The 23,580-nt window shown below is 36.5% G+C and overlaps 1 pseudogene; it reads right to left on the bottom strand.

Annotated features, from left to right (window-relative positions):
• Positions 1–3,330: 3,330 nt before the first annotated feature.
• Positions 3,331–11,037, bottom strand: LOC121220203 (eukaryotic translation initiation factor 4G-like; annotated as a pseudogene).
• Positions 11,038–23,580: the final 12,543 nt, after the last annotated feature.

The following is a 23,580-nucleotide window of genomic DNA, read 5'->3' as shown; positions in this document are numbered from 1 at the left end:
TCTTTGTATTAAATATCAGATTGTATTTTTGCCTATTCTATTAAAAAAAATAAGTAAATTAGTCATTATACATTAGAGCTAAACAAAAATTGATCTTTTCTATTAAAATTTAATTTATTTTTACTATTGAAAACTGACATAACTGAAAAATAACCAAATAACTTGTAATGTGTCACGTGTATCTCATGTTAAAATACAGAACTAATTTTAAATTGTAAAAATGGATAAAACTTTTAACAAAAAGATCAATTTACTCTTTAATCTAACATATAAAGACTAATTTGTCTTTTTTTTAATAGAGGAGACAAAATACAATCCAACTTCAAATATAAAACTACCATTACTTTTATTGGCCTTCTCACTTGTAGGTTTCATTGCAAGTTATTTGGAACCAGGAATTGGTATGTAATTGCCAAGTTTTACTCCAACATTCATTCATGTTTCAACGCACTTTCCTCCTTGCAATAATGCTGCTTATATTAGCCATAACAGTAAGAAAAAGTAAGATCACCCATTCTTTTAACTTAAGACCTTTTTTTTTTTAATATTTTAACTTAAAGACTTGAGTATTTGATTTACTGGCAACTACTCCTTCAAATCTCCATTGTTTTTAAAGAAAAAAAATGAGTGGCAATAATGCGCTAGCTGCGTAGATTATTTTGTTTATATTTATATTTATGTTATAAATGTAACAATAATAATCATAGACTTTGGTGTTTTACCATATTATGATTTCAATAAAACATAATTCTTAAAAACATTTGTGACACCCTACACGACCAAATATAGAGCACGCAATTTTGCTGAAGCAATTCAAACAATCAAACAATACACTTAAAAACAAATTTAGATTCAAACAAAAATCATTTCAGGCATTAATGTATCATTATAAATGAAAATTGAAATTAAAGGCCTAAAACGATGTTTGAAAACCCAAGATACAAGAACTGAGAGCCAAATTATGATTCTTGGGGCCAAAATATCAAAACGCAATGAGATAAGTTTCCTATGTTCAAAATTTGGGTTACTTGTATGTCTTAGACTTTAGCATGATTCGAGACTTGCATCTAGAAATCAATCTTGGGCACAATTTTGTTCATCCTATCTGAAACATGCTCAACCTGTCTCGACCAAACTCAGAAATACAAAAAAGAAAAAAAAACATTCTAAGTTATGCAAACCTAACTTTAAGTATCTCCAAACATATGAAAGCATACCAACAAGTTTAACTTGCAAAAAGATGCCAGAAAACAACTATGCAAGTAAATGTATGAACTTAAACACACCATGTAACCCATTAAAATCCTTAACAAATGTCGGATAGAAGTTTAATATGGTTACAAAATGTACCAACAATACACTATAACAAGTAGTGCCAAATAGTATGTTATTTGTATTAAATCCAAGTATTATTATTTGAATATGAGCTCAAATATCATTTTTTAAGTATCCAAATCCATTAAATACTGTTTTAGTAAATGCAAAAAAAAAAAGAAAAAAATAAAGCAAATAATGGATTCAAATATTTGAATCTATAATATATTACTCGTAAAAGTAAAATTGATTTGGATAATATACATTCGAATTTTGAATATATCATCTTTTTAATCTACCACACATAGTAATTAAAATATTCATACTTGAACATTATCCGAATATATACAAATATCTGAATTCTCACTCTCTTTAGCGTCTACAAAAACCCAAAAAGAGAGGGAATTCGGGGCGTTGGGTTGAAGCTTGTAACAAAGGAGATTTTTACCAAGGAAAAGTTTTCACGAGTGCAATTTTTTTTGCCGGGGAGAGGATGGATGACAATCATGAGCACTCAATTGCAATTTGTTAAATAAAAATATGTATTTGATATGGATACATTCAATCTTTATTAAACTTTGGAGTGTTATATCCTATGAAAATAGGATTTGACATCTTTTTAAATATCAATGGAGAAGATTCATGATTCTAGGTGTATGTATTTTTTCTACTTTGCCTATCATATTTAGATGCTCATTTTATAGTGCTCAGCTCACTGATGATATAAAATAAGGTGAACTCAAAACATATTGATTACCGTAAACAAATGAACCAAAGTTCTACGACATAGAATCACAAAATGTAGAAAATAGCATGGCAACGGCAAAAAATTTTCATGCTTTTTAGTGCTTAAGAATAATGCTCAACAAAACACTACGGTCACATCCCAAGCAGTGTAATACTGAACACGTGACCGATAGGCGGCGGAGAAAGCATATGCTGTGACAAAGGTAGATGAAGGGTGAACAAGGCAGCAGTTGCGGCTATGAGCACAATGCACAAAGTAATGGCAGTTAAAGCATCCAAAGCAAATGCATCATAATAACATAATGAAACATCCCATTGTGTGAGATTATAAACTTTCCAGAATACATAATAGCAACACGATGGATGGCTCATTTTTTTCAAATAGCTTTATTTTTATACTGTCGTCTTCATACATGCCTTGATCTCTCATCGAGAAGCTGTTATTTACATGTCTGCAGTTCCATGCCTAACATGAAAGATGGAAAGAGTATAAAAGCATGTGTTCATAATACATGATGATGCAGATGGAACCATTTTTCTAATTCCCATCTGATCTTTGAGTACAGTTTTGTAAAGATGAGCTAGATCATTAACATAAGTGCCGGTGAGCAGGTGGTGAAACCACATCATGTCAATGCTCTAGGGGAACAAAATGGTTTTTCAATGAAGACAATCATGCATACATGTCTTAAAGTTTTTTTTATACTAGTTTGTCAGAGTTGAGTAAATGTTAATTTGCTGCTTCGGCTGCAGGTAACAGATACTTGCTTAACCTGTACACTTCGTAGGTACCAATTTAGCACTCCGATGTCATGTAATAAAAACTCTGGAAATGGTTTGTACATATGATTAGGCAAACCCTAACAGTTGTGATGTGTTTTTAGATAGCTGAATTCTTAGTTTCAATAATCTAAAGATATCAATTTTAGTGATCAAAGATCAAATCCGACAGACCTCAAATATAAAATAAGTGCTGAAGAGAAGAGAATACCAGTTCGTTTCTTTTTCTTTTTTGGATGAACTCTTGGTTCTTGTAGTAAAAAATCAAGTTCTGCTGACCAGATAGCAATCCTAATAAAATTCAAGCTTGAATGATCAGAGATCAAACCTGACAACCTGGAAGCTAAATTCTGTCTTAGGTTGTTTTTAGAATGCTGAACTCTTAGTTGTCGTAATCAAAGATCGAGTTCCTGTGTTAAAAGATCAAACCTGACAATCTCAAATATCAAAAAGCAAGTTGAGGCAGAGAAAGAGAATGGCAACTCTGGATGCTAAATTCTGATATTACTTAATTACAGTGAAATATTTCCAAGAAGTATAATTAATGTAAAAAATATGGAGAAGAAGAATCCCATATGTAAAACCCCAGCCACCCACGTAAAAAGAACTTTTTTGCGACTAGACTAAAGCGCTAGACATGAATTTCTTCCTATTAACAAAATACAGAGGGGCATCAGTCACTAATCTATACTATACAATTAAATAAACTTTTCTAAAATACTTGATTTGTTAGAATGTGGAGGTCGAAAGTCCTCCAATCGCAGTCTCGAACTTGCTCGAATTTCATTCAAGACAGTTTCTCCTTTCTCTGTGTTAATTACCCCCAAGGTGCTTCCAAGAACATCAGCAGCCAGCCCTGTTTCTAGTAGACGCCCTGGCTCCTCTCCCCCATCATATATTAAACGTCCATCTCATTCAGGGTAACCACATTTTCTACTATGATTTGGCAAAGATATGACCAAGAAATTCAGCAGCTTTCGGAGCATCATTCACTACATCCTCCAATGTGCTGAGAACAGATTCAAACCTAAATGGAAGAAGAAAAAAAACTCATAAATAATGACCTCCGAAGGTTATAATCAATCAATAGATATCTACGTTAAATGGATACTTCATTCGCCCTAGGTACATATTGTTAAATGATTCTCATACCCTTTAACAAGTTGATCTTGGCTCAACACACCATCATGGGACCTTGCCAGATTGACAAGTAGCTTTGCCAAAGATGTCGTTCCATATCTTTTCTCTCGAAAGAGTCTGTTACCCAAAGTGCAATCATTGTCGGATGGAAGTTCTGAGAGTTCAAATCTTTGATGCACAAAGCAACTTCTTTCTCATCTCTAGCACTGAAAGAATTAAAAAGAGAGAAGTGCTCAGTAATTGATAAAAGCAACCTGATATTAACATCAAAGGCTGAATAAAAAAAGGACAGCAGTATAACATGAAATATGTACTAAAATTCTTAAGTTTACCATCAACAACTGCACTACTTAAGCTTAAATCGAGCCATCAGAATCAATATCAAAATCATGGAAGATATAAGCAACATACTTTGAATTTTTTTTTTTAAAAAGACTCAATTTAAATCAATATCCTATTAAGTTCCAGAAATTAGATAACTTACTATAACTTTTCAAGTTCACCATCATTAACTGCAGTACGCATTTAAATCAGGCATCGGTATCAATATTAAATCATGTAATTAGCCACATATTTTCAGTAAAACAACTTTCAAAACTCAATGTCCTTTGAGTTTTACAAATAACTAAAACTCTCGAAAAATTTTGCTTCTAAATAAGTGACAAGACTGCATTGGAGCAATTTAGTTGTAGTCACATCATTAGATTAACTACCAGCATATTGATATTAAAGATCCTAAAGCCAAACACATTTTAGGAGCAGTTTTATATTTCAAGTTTCTGCCCATGACTAAAATGTATAGTCCATAAATGCAAATGAATGTATTTGCATTTACATACATTTAAGGAAACAGAAAGACCAGCCTATGGGACTACAAAATCAGATTTGAGCCAAAGAGGATACCTGTAAAATTCTCTAATAGTGGCCATAGACATTTCCTGCAGCCGCTCCTCAGACCAGCCCCTTTCTGGAGGAGTATTTTGAGTGAAGCCTGATGTTTGGCCTCGTGCAGGAGATGCTGCAAGAGGTCTATTTGGGTTCCTCAAATCCCTATTACTGAAATTCATGCCAGGTTCCCGGGAACTCAACTGGTCATAAGCAGCAGGCGCTGCAAATCTCTCTCTCATATCTCTTGGCATGAATTCCTCTCTAGAACCATAAGTAGCCCGCTCTGGTAGAGAACTAAAACCATTCGAACCAGCAGCCAATCTTCTAGAATCTCCAGAAATAGGAGAAACATCAGCTAAGGGAGTACTTGGCATTGCTGGCGGTCCTCTAAAACCCATCCCTCTAGCTAGGCCACCCTGAGGCCCAAAGCAATAGCATCATCACCGACTGGTCTTTGAGGCAAGGGAACTAACAAATTCCTAGTCTCAATACGCAGCCTGTCATCCATGCGAGCATCCTGAGCCCCAAAACCACGGAGCTGAGTGGGTGACCCACGGAAACTACCTACCTGAGGACCAGGAGAAGATAACACAGATGCTCGTGGGCCAAAATCCGAGGGTGCCCTTCTTGCAGCAGGATTGATGCCCGGACCATGAGCAAGCCTACTGGCTTGTGCTTGTCGCTCTTGAGCGGCATCTCTGTGCACTTCTTCAATCTTTTTAGGCCCGTCAACTTTCCTCCTCTGCTGCCACTTATTCTTTCTCAGATCAATAGCATCTTTCAACATGAACCTAACCCTAGAAGATAATTTCACATTGTTTGACAACTTAGCCATCCTCTCAAAATAGGCATCCATATACACCTTTGCTTTGGGATGGTCTATCATTTCCCCAATCGTACTCATTAATTTGCACAAAGCCTCAATATCTTCTTCATCAGGATTCTCATTTTCACCAAGTAATTTCTTGATGCATTCATGCATGATTCTCTCAGTTAACATTTCTTCTTGTACACCTCTCCAATAAGTCTAATGTTACCCAACATTCGTCTCCGTGCCTTGATTCTCTTCTCCTCTCTTTCCTCCTCAGACCGTTTAGCCTCACCCACTTCCTCAACTTTATTTGCTTCTTCTTGCTCTCTCTCCCCTCTTTCAAATTCCTCCTGGCACTTGTTCAGCAGCAATCTCTTGAAAGTAATCTTTTCACTGCCTTCACTAAAATCAGGCAACTCTCCTGCCAGATGATAACAGAAGTTCGCATACATTTCACAGAAAGTAGGCTCCATCAAAGCTTTGTCAAGATTTGTGAGATGACACCTTTGAGCGTAACTGCATTGTCAATGTTCACTGCTTTTACTTGCTCAAAGAGTTTCTCAAAGTTTTGGGGAGTTAGTTTGTTCAAAATGGCTTTTAGTTGCCTGTGCTTTAAGGTTTCCTCATCAGTCACTTTACCCATTTCATACTTTCTTGCAGCTCTGTGCATCGTCTGTAATGGTGTTTGTGGTGAAGAAATCAACCCCTTCTGCGAATAGTTAGCAACAGGTTGCCACCTGTCAGTATCAGGACTATTTCTTGGCATCCCTCCTTGCAGACCCATAGGGTGCATTGGTCCAGCAAGGATCCCTCCAACAAATGGCAGCGATGTTTGAGCTCGTGGGTGCCTTACAATGCCAAAGTTACCTCCCTGGACAGGTTGAAAACTTGCAGCAGCACCATGACTAGGATCAAGACGCATATCCCTTCCTGGCCTAAAAGAACCAGGTAGTTTCACCCATCTCTCGTTATCCACCATTCCACTACCACGTCGATCTAATCGAGATCCACTAGACTGCCTATCCATTTTTCTTCCAGGACTAGGATATGAATCACGATCAACAAGGTGCGAGCCATTGACATTGGGAGTCATCAAGGGCTCTGCAATATCTGAAGCAATCTCAAAACCTTGTGGAAGATCAGTACACTGCTCGGCAAACTTAAGAAGGAAATCTCGGGAATACTTCTTTGATATATTCCACTTCCATCTTTCTCGATATTTATTAACCCTTCATGAGCCTTCTCGCCATTATTTGAAGTTTCTAATTTTGGTGCACAGCTGTCAGCAACATCTTCCCAATCATCAAGTTGAGCCTTATCCTGTGCAAGTTCCTCACTTCCCGTAGAATCCACCTGAGGGGACTCATGAGATACCAGCTTCAAATCAACCCCAGTGCAATTGCTCTCTGCACTTGCTGAAGGTACGACTGTCTCTTTCTTTTCCTCGGGACTTTTAAAAGCTATGTAGCGATCAGAAGTTGTCCCGGCAGCATCAGCTTTCTCAAGAAATTCTTGTCCTTTTTTCCTCCCTCTAGCTGAAGTACTCTTTGTCCTACTGAGATCCGGTGCAGGTTTGTCCTTTGAACTAGGTACAGGAACACCACCTCCTTCATATTTGATGATGAATCGAAGAGATCGGTAGTTGTGACCAGAGTAGACTGCTGGTCAGATGCACCAGATTTAGTAACAGTGACCTCATTGCTATCGATGGCTTTTGCAGATGCATTGGAACCAAAGGTGATTACAACATGTGAACTTTCAAGATCTGTAGATTCGGATACTTTAGAGGAAGAAAAATCCATACTATCAGAGACTCTCTTATTTTCAATGCTATCCCCAACGTCTTCATCAAGCATTGGACGTGCAGTTACAAAGGTAGGAACAATATCACTGGTAGATGATGCCTTCAAAGCAGAATTCTGATCGGATTCAAGCTCCATAGATTTCAAGGGATCCTTAATTCTATTAATTTCAGGTTTCAGTTGCTCATCAAGCTTGGAAGAACCATCTATATTAGCATGCTGAACCATGTCCAAGCAATCAACATTACTGCCAGTACCAGAAACTTCAGATGAATCAGAGGTTAAGCCTTCTCTCTTCCTGTCTGTCCTCGTATCTATAGAAGAAGTTGAAGAACCATTAATTGATGTTAACTTCTTGGTAGGTTGTGGCAAAACATAAGCAGCTGATGATGATGTTAAAGCTGTTTTGGCCCTTATAGTGTCAGAGACTGCACTGTCTGAGGAAATACTGTGTTCTGCAGTGTGGGAAGCCAAGTAGGATGTTGACATGGACTGTCAAACAATGTGTAAAAAAACATATAAATACATGCAAACAAAAATTACACGTGCAACAACAAATAAAGAGAATGAAAATACCTGATTTGGTGGCTGAATATGTCCTTCCTTACCCGGCTTCTTCTGATAATCTTTTACAGAGTTAGAGTAGGTCAAACTGTCCCTCCCGCTGTCATTACTGACAACAACCCGAAATGACTCCTCAGACATAGCAGCTGGAGCAGAAGATACGAACTCATCCAAGTTAGTTGCTTGAACTCTTTTTGCTGTAGCTGGCAATGAATTGGATGCTAATGATTCACTTTCACATTTTGGCTGCTGCACAGAGCTCTCTTGACAAGTATCCAAATCTCTTTGAGCCTGAGATAAGCTACCGTCACTAGATGGTACTGAAGGTTTTAGTGATCCAACCTTTTCAACAGGGGGCAAATTAATTGATAAAGACGAATCTGTCACCTTTTCTCCAGCAGAAACAATTGCTGGCTTGACTGTAACCTGTGTTATGCCAGATGAAGCAGAGGATGCTACATCGTGAACATCACATGCCAGTTCCACACTTGGTGATTCTAAAGTACCATGTTTAAGATTTACGGATTTATTAGCTAGAAGTGAACCATGGCCAGCTGCTGAGTTCATATAAGAAATGTTTTGATGACTCTGGCCAACAGGATAATTAAATCTCAGCCCTTGGGCATTTGGTGCTACTGCTATCTGGCTACTAGACAATTGCAGAGTATTTGGAGGTGGATAAAAGATAGAATTGGTATTGTAGGGATTGGAATAATAGTTGATTGAATGAGGAGCAAATGATGGAACTGGTTGGGATTGAGAAGGCGCAATAGGATGAGACCTTGGACCTGATGACCCACTGTCTAAATATGTATCTGTTCGTTTATTAAGCCTTAATTCTTCGCGAGTCAAAGGGTGTGTAATCTTGACAGTAGTTTTTCGAGGAACACTGAACTTCCCTCCTTGCTGTTGAGGATACTGAGGGGCAATGCCCATTCCCAAGTTGCCCAATTGGGGTGCAAGCTGACCACCCAAAGGTGGTGTGTAACTCAAGCCCTGACCCTGATGCATCATTCCCTGAAGTGGCAATGGGTGAGGTGAAAGACCTGGGACTAAAAGTTGCTGCTGCATCACCTGAGGGTCATTTTCCATTGGTATTGGCATATGCACTGGCATCTGGATTGAAGTAGCACTTACACTCGGAGACTGAGACTGAATATGTGGATTAGTCACACCAAATTGCATGGGAACCTGAGGTTGGTGATGAAATGGCATTTGCATTGAGGCCATGGGAATATTAAGATGAGATGACTTCTGTGTCTGGTTCACAGGGGGTCCTGCAGAGGCTTGTACATCTTTTTTGACCATGGGCATGGGGTGAGCCTCCCCAGAATTAGATTGGCCAGTTGCAACTGAATCTTTTCTCGGTAGCTGCTGCCTAGGAACAGTAGTGGGCAAATTTGACACAGATTTAACAGAAGAACCATGGCATGCCTGCACATAAAAATGCCATTTAAATATATAAGTGAATTCCTAAGACTCCAAAACTATATCAGTTAAAAAGCATCAGACCATGAACATGGTAGACCAATAAATGTGATGGCCCCAAATATCTTGTATTCATATTATACTTGGTTTCTACAGAGTATTCTGCAGTGTAACATTTCATGGTTCTTAAAAACTAAACTGCATCTTTTTTATGGAAAGAGACAAACCTGATCGTGTTTCTGCTCATCCAAATTTGGGGGTGCTGAGCTAGTTTGTGCTGGAATCTGATACAGATGAGAACACAAGACCTGCTATTAGAAACAAGGCTTCAAATGGAAAATAGATGGAACACCAACATGAATAGTTAGATACCTGCATTCCATTCATTGAACCAGGACTTATGGACCCAAACTGTAAAGAGAATGCTAGGGATGCATCTCCTGGAGTTAATCCATAAGAAACAGTTAAAAGCATATAATTAGTTACATCAGCTTAAAGCTAGAAATAATATCATGGTAAGCGAACGGCCAAAATACTAAGTAAATTGAAGATCCCCAAGTTTTCACGTAATCTGAGGTAGTCTGATCTTATATACTTAGAACACCAAACAGAAAACAAACATACCCTTCGTGGGGTGTGTGGAAAAACTACTGTCAGAACTCAAGGTGGCAGATTGAGAAGTTGGAGCCTTCGGAACAGCTTGGGTGCTTCTCTGATTGGCAGGTGATCCAACCGGCTTGGCAACACCACTTGCAACCGGCATATTGGATGCTCCTATCAACAAAATGAACATGAATGTGAATAACATCAAGATGATCCTAATTTATTCAATTATGAATCTAAAATCGGAAACAAGCTTAAGAATTTTGAATCATACCTTGCAATTGGGGCTGTACACGTGCACCAGTTTGTATATTACGAGCAGCAGAAGCATTACTAGACTCAGTAGAATTTACAGCCGGAGTATTTACCCTAGGTTGCCCTCCTTGTGCATTGTTAGACTTCTTAAAACTATAATATCAGGATCAACCAACAGAAAAACGTTCAGCAATCCACAAAATCGCATAGAAAACCCTAAATTAACTGGCAATTAAACGAAAAGAAAAAAAAAACAACAAAGCTAAAGTCCAAAGCCTAAAGCATGATGAAGAATTGCGGTTACCTTCGACTGGACGATGAAGACGAAGAAAGAGACGATGAAGGGGCGGGACCACCGCCAGCACCCTCACCGTAAACGCCTGAGGAGGTCCGCTGCTGCTGATTAGAGCTGGCGGATCGCCCTAATTTTCTGTACTGTTGTTGCTCACTTTTATCTGACCTTGATTGCTTGAAGGACATATATCCCACCCTTGACTCCTCCTCCTAATTCCCCTCTTTTTTTCCCTTTTTTTTTAATTTCAATATCTGCTTCCAAACAGATTGACAAAATCCAAATGCGACATTATAAGAAGAATGCAATGAGAATTGAATAATTAGGGTTCGATCGGCAGAATAGAGTGCGTACCTTTGATATTCAAAAGAGTGTGCGATACACACAGCACAGCAGCACAAGCAGGATAGAATTAGAATAACGAATGTCGGTTTATTTAATAAAAAATTTAAAAAATAATTTTAACTTGTTTATTTAATTAATTAATTTTTAATTTAATTGAGGACTAATATATATATTTGACAAATGAGAGCCAATATATTCATCAAACATGACACGAAACCTTGTTGGAGGTTGCCAAAGCTCAAACATACAAAGTGAATACGAATGGTGTAACTGTCATGGGGCTAGATCTTTCGTCTCGCGATCCATTCGTCCAAATTCGCTTAAGTCAGCCTTTACTCAAGTGAAGATTCCTTAAAAACTACTCTCATGCACTGTAGAGCAAAAGCGATTTATGCCAAAAGAAGCTTATAAAGAACAACAGAAAGAGCGCACACAAGGTGTTTGAGTAAATGCTCTCAATATTCTCTTATTCACAAAGAATAATGAAACAATGAATGGAGTGTGCAAATGAGAGGGAGGCTCTCTATTTATAGTTGAGCTATCCTAAAACCGACGGTCAAGATATATTTACATCGACGAACGAGATTAACTATATCCATTAAATCATGAGATTGACAAAATATGTCATATCAAATCTAATCTAATCTTTACAAGATATAATTCTATCAATCTTTTAAGATTAGTTACCAAAATAGCCTAAGTTGCCATATCTTCATTATCGGGCCAACCAGGCTTCAATCTAACAGACTTCTCCAATAGGTTACCGAATCGGCCAGTTCTTGCGGGCTAAATGATCCCTATCTACACAATAGACCTCCATCGGATGCATTTGGTGCAATGGTCATGGGCTTTGAACTGTGGCCCGTGAGATTCTCCCCCACGCATTCTTGCAACACCCTTGTTGCGACTTCCGAATAGCACTGACTTGACTCGCCTTGATCTCGTCTCGACGCCTTAGCTTTTCCCTTCCTTTGGGACTTTTGCTTCGGCTTATGTCGTTTCTTAACTCAAACCGTCCTACTTGTTGCACTTACTCTGGTCAACTGTCCCACTTGCATCACTTATTTACTCTTGAAGTCCAATGCATCACTCACCTCTCCCATAGGTGGAAGCCTTGTCGATGACTCGACTAACTCCGACGCTTCACTCAAATTGAACCTCATTGGTCTCAACTTCACTGTTTTCATTGCAACTTTTTCCTCTAAGTTTGATGACAAACTAATCTCTTCTTTGAGTGGAAGCCTCTCCAATGACTCACCAAGCTCAAGCGTTGCCTTTCCTTTGACTACAACCTACTTTGGACAGTTCCGCAACTCATGTGGACCACGGCACAAGAAGCACTTTACTCGCTTCTTTTTACTCCTCTTTGCCCTATTGACTTCGGCTTTTCCCTTACTCGAACCAAGCTTCTTGGACTCCTTGTCTGTTCTATCATCTTCTTCGATGACAGACTTCTTCGGACACTTCTGCAACTTGTGCGGACCATGATACAAGAAGCACTCCACTAGCTTTTTCTCACTTTTGGCCTCCTTGGCTTTGACACCCCTTGCGCCCGAACCAAGTCCCAAGGCCTTACCCATCGACTTCTCTTTCTTAGAAAGTGCGGATTTCTTTGAACATTTCTTCAATATATATGAACCGTCGCAAAGAAAGCATTTCAACTTGTCCATTTTCCTGTTGGGTTTCTTCTTCCCAACTCGTGGTTTTCCATTACCACAATTGTCGTCGTTTCCATTAATATGAACAACATCTACCTTGTGATCCTTTTCACATGTGCCCCTTTCCTTGGACTTGGAAGACCCAAGCTTGTCTTTCTCTAGACCAAGCTTGACCACAGACTCAACTACCATAATGGATTTCGACAGCTTTTGGACACCTCTTTGTTCCACCTCCTATTTAACCCACAACTTCAATCCATTTTGAAAAGCAAGAAATGCTTCTTTCTTAGTCACATCCAAAACTTGGAGCATGAGTTCCTTAAACTCTTGAACATACCCCCCACTATGCCCCGTTGCGTTATCCCTTGCAACTTTGCCCGAACTTCTTCCTTGGTAAACTCTGGGTAAAACTGTCCATTCAACTCACATTGGAACTATTGCCACGTCCCAATCTCACATTGCCTTTTATCTGTGGTCCTGCCTCATCACCATAAAAGCGCAATATCACTAAGAAACATTAAAGCAGTGTTTACCTTAACCGCATCATCCACGATGCCTTTAGCACGGAAGTAGTTTTCCATTCTCCACAAGAAATTGTCTACATCGCATGCAGATATTGTCCCTACAAACTCTTTCGGCTTCGGGACATTCTCGTTACTGAGTGTTGCACTTGACACTCCTTTCCCCACGGCTGCTCGACACAAGGCCAACTCTCCCTCGAGCTCCTCTACTCTTGTGCTCAAAGTCATTGTCGTGGCCATTGTTTCCTCCTTCAAAGCCATCACCATGGTCTCGAGAGCATTGTTCCTCTCTGTTAGCTTTTTCCTTTGGGAATCTAGCAAGTCTTGCACGCTATCCCTATTGAAAGTGAGACACATGGGCACTGTACAGACCAATTTTACCCAACCTATTTCCAGCAGACCCAAAACCCAATACCCACCTAAACCTAACCCAAAAATCAGCCCAATACACTTAAAACAAACCCAAACCAATTAAACCTACCCAAACCCAAATTACAGGCCCAGAATTAAACCCTAGCCCCTAACCTAGGCGCCGCACGTCCCTTCAGCCACCTGCCCTCTTCGCGCCGATGCCACCACCTACCCACTGCTCCGCCCCACCTACTTTGCCACCTGCTCTATCAAGGCCTACACGCAAGCAGAGAAGGACAAAACAGTAGTAGAAATAATAGAAAAATTGTAAAATGGCTATTTAAAAGCCATTCAAACAGATCTAAAAGAGGGGTATTATTTTCGGCACAAAACCGATTGAAAAACCATTGTAAAGGGGGGAACGATTTCAAGAAATAAAAAGTAGAAAAAAAAAACAGATTAAAGGACTCTTTGTTTCGGTATAAGATCTATTTCCCTTTTATTTATTTATTTATTTATTTTCTTTCTTTATTTTCCTTCCTTTTAAAACTGTTTATATACATACATATATTTCTTTAGTTTTCTTTTTTAACTATTATACATATATATTGAAAAAGAGTTATAAAAAAGAAAAAAGGGAGAAAAACGTACTTTTTCAACTTTCCGGCCACCGTGGACGGCGGCGCCATCGTCGGTGACCAGCGGCCGGTGCAGCGGTGGTCGGCCCGTCCTCTGGCCGGATTCTGGGTTGAGAGAGGTGAAGGGGAGAGATTTTGAGAGAAAGAAAAATTTTTTTAAAAAGAGGGCTGAAAGTGAAGTGTTTTGAGAAAAAACTTGGCTTAAATAGGCTTTCAAAACAACGTCATTTTGGGCAGCCTTTTCAGGCACCAAAACGACGCCGTTTTGACTTGACCCGTTGGCCAACCCGACCCGCTCCAGGAGGATCCGCGTGTTTTCGACGGAAGGGCTAATTGCACCTTTAGCCCTTCCGCTTTTTAATGGTTTTATAATAAAGTCTTTTGTTGTTTTTAATTTGGCCCCGCGGTTTTTGCGCTTATTCCAATTTGGTCATCAACGAAATGACGCGCTAAAGGTTGGGAATATTTGCTCAATCAGCCCTCCATTCTTTGGTCCTTTGGGACCCCTTTTTTTGTTTATTTTCATTTTAAACCCCTAATTTTTATTCTAAAATTCGATTAAACCCGTTTGTAATTATTATTATATAATTACTCATTTTTTATATTTTATAATTCATATATATATAAATCCGTACATATTCATATTTTTATTTTTTATTTATATGCATATATATATGTATATACTTACATTGTTTTATTTTATAATGTACATATTTGTATCTCTTTTGTTTTTATGCAATATACATATACACATGCGTATTTTTATTTATATATACGTACTTATGTTTACATACCTTATAAATTATATACATATATATAAAGTTATGCATATTTATATATACATATCCCTATGTATTTTTGAATTTATAATTTACATACATATATACATACATGTGTTATATATATAATATGCATATTTTTATAATCTATCTATATATACATATACGTCCCCATATATTTTTCATATTTCCATAATTTTATGTATATACACATTTTTTATATGTTTTTATAGCTTTATACATTTTCTTTGTTTATTTCTTTATTTACATTTTCATTATTTAGAATGAATGTTTTAACTTTATGCTTACATTATTGTATTCATTATCTTGTTACGTGTATTAATATCAAGTTTCATTTCTACTATTTCATGTTAGATTAATTTTATTCGATGCATAAATTATGATTTTTGAATAAGCAAAATCTCGTGTTTAGATTCAAGAAGGTCGTACCTAACTTACTGGGTTTCGATTTTCACGATAAATCTAAATACACGAATCTTTTCAAACTCAAGTTTTAAACGATCTCAGGAATTAAGAAAAGATCGTGTCCTAACTTACTGGGCATGATCCCTTTTCTAAACCCGAGATAATTAAATGTCTTTTTAAATAAGTAAATTTTTCGGCATGTATTCTCGTATCGGGAATTCAATACGTTGTGTCCTAACGCATTGGATATGACATGTCGTTTTCTCCAGATGAGGATTTTTCTAAAAAATAATAAAGGCAATGTTTTGCGTTTGGAGATTCAAGAAAACGTGCCCTAATGTGCTGGGTTTCGATTTCTCGTTTGACCAAATAGCCAAATATCCTCTTAAATCTTAATCCATGTCATTCAAGTGTTTTTTAGGATCGTATTTTAAATCTCTCTAAAGTTCTCAGTTTTTTCGACACTAAGACATTAAGTAATCAACTAGGTACCAATTTTGGGCGTATCGAGGGTGCTAATCCTTCCTCGTGCGTAACTAACTCCCGAACCTATTTTCTGAATTTCGTGGACCAAACTCGTTGTTTTAATAAAATTAAATTGTTTATTAAAAACAACCATTTTTACGAGGTGATCCGATCACACCTTATAAAAAAGGATCGGTGGCGACTCCCGTTTTCGTTTTCATTTTCAAAATCCAAGTCGACCCCGTTTTCATCAAAAAAATGGTGTCAACAGGCACAAAGTCCCTAGACTACTCCCTGATAGGTGTCGAATCCACCAATATAGACCTACGCCTAATTTGCGATTTAAGCAGTATAGGGAGTAGGGTCGATCCCTCAGAGACTGGTTTACTGTAAACTGTTGCTCGCTTGACCAGATTTATGTCGGGGCAGCTGTCGTGCCCAAGACGTTCGAGGGGAAATAAAAATTAATGACCTGAAATAAATAGAAAAATAACGTAAAAAGTAAAAGTTGAAAACAGAATAATAAAAACTGTGAAATAAATATTAAGAAAAATTAATTAGAATGAGCTCAGCTTAGACACGAATTTTCCTCGTCTTTAAACCGATCCTCGAAGTTGGATGAACTCCTCTTTTCCAATAAGCTAGTTATAGCTACCAAGGACGCCTCGGACACCAACTCTTCCTTGTGTAAATTAGTTATGGAACGTCCAATAACTAATTCTTACCGATCGAACAACCACGAAACGTTCGTGATTTAGAATTCCGGCAGCTTTGCGTTCTAGAAGAGCCTAGCTTGAACCAATGCCCTCAACCGCGTGGGACATTTAAATCCGGTTACTACTTCCCTTGACGGAACCAAAGAGCAATCTCCACTTGGCACGCCAATGTGTTCACAGAAAATCGATTAGAAACGTTCCTTTCGGAATTCCAACTGTACGTCTAACCACACGAAATCAAATGACGTCTTTTTTGACTTAGTGTTGATCTGACTTTATGAGTTGACAAAATCATACTCTTAATCCGAAGAAGTAATAAGTACTGAAATTTTAGGAGTTAAATGGCTCAGGTTCGTAACTCACGGGTTTTGACGAGGCTAATTTCGGCCTAAAGCTGAAAATGGGTTTAGTTGGCTAAGGTTTGGGGCATGTTGGTATTTGATAAATTAAATAAGGTAGAAAAGGTGAAAAGATGGGTGATGTGATTGAGTATGGGGGTTGGAATATATTAAAGTGAGGTGGTTGACTATTTGGAAAAAAATTGAAAAAGGAATTGCAAATGGCTTGATTTGGTGATTAGCTACTGGAAATTAAAAATTGAAGGAAAGGAAACTAAAGAAACAACAATGCTACGTGAGAAAAGAGAGAATGTATTGAAAGACAAGAACTTAATATTTTTGATTGATGAATTGATGAACAATACATGCTCTATTTATACTAAAGGATTTACTAATTTAGGAGCCAACTAGTCTAAAAAATCAAGGAAAAATATAAATATAAATATTCCATGACAAAAAATATCCCAAAATAATCTCCCCCACTAAGTCAACAAAATTTTCAGCTAATTAATATTGGAAAAATTCTACTTTGGCCCTCCTTCTTTGCTTCTTTCTTTAATTTGGCCCAATTGTTTTCTTTTTCTTCTATTTAGCCCCAAATTGCATTCCTGCACAAAATTCAATAAATATGGCTAAATTAGTGGTGCATTCTCATAAATTAACCAATTTAATTACATAAAATATGTAACTTTAGCATTTAATCACTCCCTCAAGTCATCAATGCTTTCCCCAAGCGCATTGTCTGACTCTTTCGCATCCTCTATGGACTTTTCAAGTTTACCCACGTATTCCTCAATAATAGACAACATCTCCCTCAAAGAATTTTTGACCCACCATTGTTCGAACTCTTCTTTCGACATCCCAACGGTGCCTTCGAACCAATAGCTCAGATACTTGTCACGAGGTAGATCTTTCGTCTTGCGATCCATGCGACCTTAGCCGATCCACTCGTCCAAACTCACCTAAGTCAACATTTACTCAAGTGAGGATTCCTTAAGAACTTCTCCAATGCACCAATTTGTAGAGTGAAAGTAATTTATGCCAAAAGAAGCTTACAAAGAACAACAGAAAGAACGCACACAAGATGTTTGAGTAAATTCTCTCAATATTCTCTTATTCACAAAGAATAATAAAATAATGAATGGAGAGTACAAATGAGAGGGAAGCTCTCTATTTATAGTTTAACTCCCCTAAAACTGACGGTTAAGATACATTTACATCGACGGACGAGATTAACTATATCCCTTAAATCATGAAATTTACAAGTTATGCCATATCAAATCTAATCTAATCTTTACAAGATATGATTCTATCAATCTTCTAAGATTAGTTACCAAAATAGCCTAAGTTGTCATATCTTCATTATCGGGCCAATCAGGCTTCAATCTGACAGCTTCTCCAACAGGTTACCGAATTAGGCCAGTTCTTGCGGGCCAAATGATCCCTATCTACACAATAAACCTTCATCAGATGCATTTGGTGTGATGATCACAGGCTTTGAACTGCAGTCTGTGATATAAGAATGTTGGAGACTAGTCACTCATCATGGGATTTGCCCAATAAATTAAAATTTGTTCAACTGTTGAAGCTAAGGTATGGGGAGCATACGATAGATTATGACAAGCTTAGAATAAGGGAGTAAGAAAGGTGATTCTTGAGTTTGATAGTTTAGAGGTTGTTCATATGTTGTTGAATCCTATGTCAGAGATTCCACGTTTTGCAATAGCTCGAGATGTCAACTATTTGATATAAAATCAATGCGAAGTGAAGATACAGCATGTCTACAAGGAAGGAAATAAAGTAACAAATGTATTAGCTAGACATGCCCTTGGTAAGAAGATAGGATTCTATAGTTTCTTGCAACCACCTAGTTATGTTTTAAATCTTATTCCTGATTATTTAGAGGGTTTGACTAGATAGTTATTTAAATGTAAAATTTCCTTTTTGTCTTTTTTTTACCAAAAAATATATATAGTATTTGGTATTTGAACTTTGCTTTAATGTTTAATTTTGTATTTGAGTTTTTTTTAGTAATGAAGTACTTGAGTTTGGTTTAATGTTGAACCTGGTATTTGAATTTTTTTATCCTAATTAAGTATCCTCACCCAACAAATCCTGTTTCACATGTTTCACCCAATAAAATTGGTTAATGATTACTTTTTTTGTATAATTTTTTAGTTTTAATTTTATATTAAACATGTAAAACATGTTTTCTTTTTTTGAAGATAAGTAGATGAATTAGAGTCGTTATTTATTACGACGGTCAAATTTGTGACACCAAAATTAGGGTTGTTTTGTATCAGTCCAATCTACAAAATTGAATTCAATCGAAGCATAAAATTAAACTAGCTTCTGTCAAGAATTAGAAGGAAAACTAAAGCTTGAAATATAGATATCTAAGGTCAATGAACCCTGTTAGATATGATATATTTGAGCTCAAAGGCGACATGAATGTCGAGTTGATGTTTGATATGCATTGCTCAACTAGAAATGTTATATTAGAGTTATATGCTCAGTTTGTCGATGTAGAGGAAGGTGGTCCGAGTTCGACAATAGTTCAAGTTCAATTGTTTTTGGAACAAGAAGCAGAAAGTCCAACCACACAGTTTTTCAATGGTTTCACAATGTTGTTACAAAGCTCGTATCAGGGAATACCAAAATCATTACCGGAAAGGCATTCCTTGATTTCAGCCCTCAATTTCAACTTTGGTGTACAATCGGGGTTAGTTGGTAACTTGAACATAGAGACCCCGGCACGATATTTTTATGAGTACTTTTGATTTCAACTTTAGAACATCGATATTCTATGTTGGAAACACTTATGTGGATATGCCATCAAGTTACACGAGTCGACAATCCATAAGTAATATTGGTTTTAACGTAGGGCTAATGAGAACGGATGATGTTTTTCTTACAACCTACACCGGTGAAAGGACATCCAATCCTAAACATGAAATCGTAATTGGGGTTGATAACTAAAAGAAAGTTGAAACTGATGATAATCCTGTAATAGCCCGATTTTAGGCTTAGTCGGAACAGTGGTTTCGGGACCACAAATCCGACGAAAAAAAAAATGTAATGGCTTGAATTTTCAGAGGTGTCGGAACGGTGATTCGAGATCACTAAATTCGACAAATGGGTAGAAAATATTATTAATTTAGTAAGTATAAGTTAAATATGAAGTTAGGAAAATTTTTGAAATAGTGAATAGTGCACTAGAAATAAATATTAAAATAATTAGAATCGAAATGAGGTATCAAGACCTCGGGGATTTTAAACTGAGCCATAAATATTTTTATAAATATTCATGGAGTGTTAAAAAGTTAGTATTAAAGTTTCGTTAAGAAATTTTAAAGTTCCGATAATTAATTGAACAAAAAGGACTAAATTGTAACAAATGCAAAATTTTGGGAAATGATTAAATAGCTTAAATGATAAAAGGAAGAGGGCTTTAAAGGCAAATAGACCCAAGGTCTATTTGGGCTGGACGGCAGAGGCATGAAATCAGCAAGAAAGTAAGGAGAATTAAGGGCAAAATTGGAAAATTGCAAATTTTGCTTAATAAAGTTAGGACCCAAGTGGAATTATCCAGATTTCTCTTCATTTTTCTGAATTCTCATCAGCTAAAACACCATGGAAGGGCTTCTTCAAGCTGGTTCTTCATATTTTTATTACAAGTAAGTTCAATTCTTGACTATTTCTTGAAATTTTTGTATTTTTATGACTTTTACAACTAGGCCCACTTGTTAAATCCATTAGTTTTTTATTTTATGAAAGAAGTTGAAAGTTGATATGAATATGTGCTGGAAGTATATGATGATTTAGCATGAAATTAGAGCTTTAAATTGTTCATATGCTGATTTTATTGAAAGAATTGAATAGAAAGTGAATGTTTGGGACCTAATAGTAAAAGAGTTTGAAGATAGAGTTATATGTGGAAATTCTGAATTTCAATAGTTGTGTAACAACTTATAATGTCTAGTAAAGTACTAATTGAGAAAATTAGATTAATTGAGGGGTTAATTGAGAAAAGACCGAATTGTATAAACTGTGAAATTTGGGGCAAAATGGAAATCAACATTTTGCACTAAAGCAGTTTTGGACAGCAGCAGTAGTGTAACTTTGAAAAATCACCAAAAATTGTATAGATTGAATTAGAGGATGAATAAAATATGAAACTAAAGCTTATTGAGTCTAGTTTCTTATAAAAGAAATGATGTAAGCAATGGAATTGTAAATCATGAGATATAATAGATTTTGTGAGACAAGGTCAGAATGAATTCGGGTTCCCCTGTTCTGACTTTGGAAAATCATTAAAAATTGTACAAAAATGATTATGAGTTATAGTTTATATGGTTAGAATCCTTAATGAGTATATTTTTATAAGAAACAAGCTAAAACATCATCCGAATTCTGTACAATGAGATAATTAATTTTTAGTGAAGAGTGGTCGGAACTGTCAGACAGCGAAACAGGGGAAACTTTAAAGAATAAACTGTATTATTTGGCTGAACCAAAAATTATGAAAATTTTATGGTATGAAGATATGTGAGTCTAGTTTCAGGGAAAATTAACGGATCTTAATTTGGAGCTCTGTAGCTCCGGATAAAAATAATTTAGTGACTCTGACTCGGATAAACTGCTTTGAATATACATGTTAGTGAATATTGAAATTATGGTTAATGTTGTTTAAGTGTGTTATACACATTAAGGATGTGGAATGGAGAGGAGGAGGAGAAAAATTGGGAAATATATGAATGATTCGTGTATAAATGGTCATATGTTTGATTATAACTCATAAACGATGAAATATGAATGATGCTTATTTTTGTGCATTATTGGTCATGGTTTAAGCTCATGTGTGAAAATAAAGTTTCATAGTATGTGTGTATGGTATATTCAGTATATGATTTGGCATGAAATAATACCATGAATGGTTTATGAATTAACACATGTTGGTAAGCCTGATATATGAATAAATGATCAAATTGAGCGGAACGCCGGATTTGAGTACTTCTGATCAAGTGACAAAGTGATAAGTGGTAGCTTTAGCTACACTTATCTGATAAGTGACAAGTGGAAAGTGATAAGTAATAGCTTCGGCTATACTTATCTGATCAAGTGACAAGTGGAAAGTGATAAGTAATAGCTTCGGCTATACTTATCTGATCAAGTGACAAAGTGATAAGTGGTAGCTTTAGCTACACTTATCTGATCAAGTGACAAGTGGAAAGTGATAAGTAATAGCTTCGGCTATACTTATCTGATCAAGTGACAAAGTGATAAGTGATAGCTTCGGCTACACTTATCTGATCAAGTGACAAGTGAAAAGTGATAAGTGATAGCTTTAGCTACACTTATCTGATCAAGAGACAGAGTGATAAGTGGCTACACTTATCTGATCAAGAAACAAAGTGATAAGTGGCTACACTTATCTGATCAAGAAACAAAGTGATAGGTGGCTACACTTATCTGATCAGGGACAAGTGATAAGTGATCATACGTAAGACCATAGTTATACTATGGCAAAGTGAAAGTGAAGTACTCAATTTTCCGTGACCGTTCCCTAATTTGATTAAGGATGGTAAGTGACAAATGGGCCCAAAAGAATTAAAGTAAATGGATAAGTGGTAGTGTATTTATATCAGGACGATGTTGTTATTCAAACTAAAGTGATATTTTCATTGCTAAATTGAGAATTTCATAAATGTGTTATTGAATGGTATAATCAATAAACATTGAGTTAAATGGTAAATACGTATTAGTTTTGAATTTGATGTCATTGAATTGCACGTGAATTAAATGGAAATTGCTAGTGATATGATTTAAATTATGAGCATGAGAAATTGCGAATTGAATGAAATGGAAATGAAGCATTAAATTGCATGAGTATGTATCGGGTCTCGCGGGCCCTAATTATTATGATTATAATATTTTGAGGATATATTGGGAAAAGTTATAGAAACATGTTAATTATTTTGAAAGTTTTAATTTTGATGAAATTTTATAACTCGGTTAAATACGTTTACAAGTGTATGTGTTTTGGTAATGCCTCGTACCCTATTCCGGTGTTGGATACGGGTAAGGGGTGTTACATTTAGTGGTATCAGAGCTACGGTTTAGTCGGTTCTCGGACCAAACATAGCATATGGGAGCCTAGCTATACATGCCACGTTATTACTCTTGATGATGTGATATCTCCGGGCTCTAACGAAATTGCTTTGTTAAGACAGAGATGATTTTCAATCGAGCTATTTTCGATAATGCTAAAAATGATATTGAGATAAATGAAATATGCTCACGTTATGTTGGAATTTGGAAAGGTAAGTATAAAAATTTGTGATATGGATGTGTTCATGTATGAAAAGAGATGACTATAAGTTAAAAAAAAAAAGTTTATGTTGTGACAAGCTCATCCAAGTATGTTGGTGATTATATAATGCTATGTGCTCAACATATTTGATTAAGTGAATATGATAAGCAAATTTACTTAAATAGATGGAACGTGTGTATGTACATCTGCTTGAATAAGTGAAATTAGTATGTTCATATGATAGAATCTTATGTTTAATTGTTAAATTAAAGATAATAAGATATTTTGTTTTATGTCTAAACCATGAATATTATAATAGTATGAAAAATTGAATTGGAAGTCAAATTGAGTAGAACGCAGGAATGAGTACTTTCGTTCAGTGATATGTGATGAATTGACGGAAAAG

Source organism: Gossypium hirsutum, chromosome D08, assembly GCF_007990345.1.
Source record: "Gossypium hirsutum isolate 1008001.06 chromosome D08, Gossypium_hirsutum_v2.1, whole genome shotgun sequence".
In the NCBI taxonomy this organism is placed as follows: domain Eukaryota; kingdom Viridiplantae; phylum Streptophyta; class Magnoliopsida; order Malvales; family Malvaceae; genus Gossypium; species Gossypium hirsutum.
Note: the sequence above shows the minus strand (reverse complement) of the source record. Positions and strands in the feature narration are given on the sequence as shown.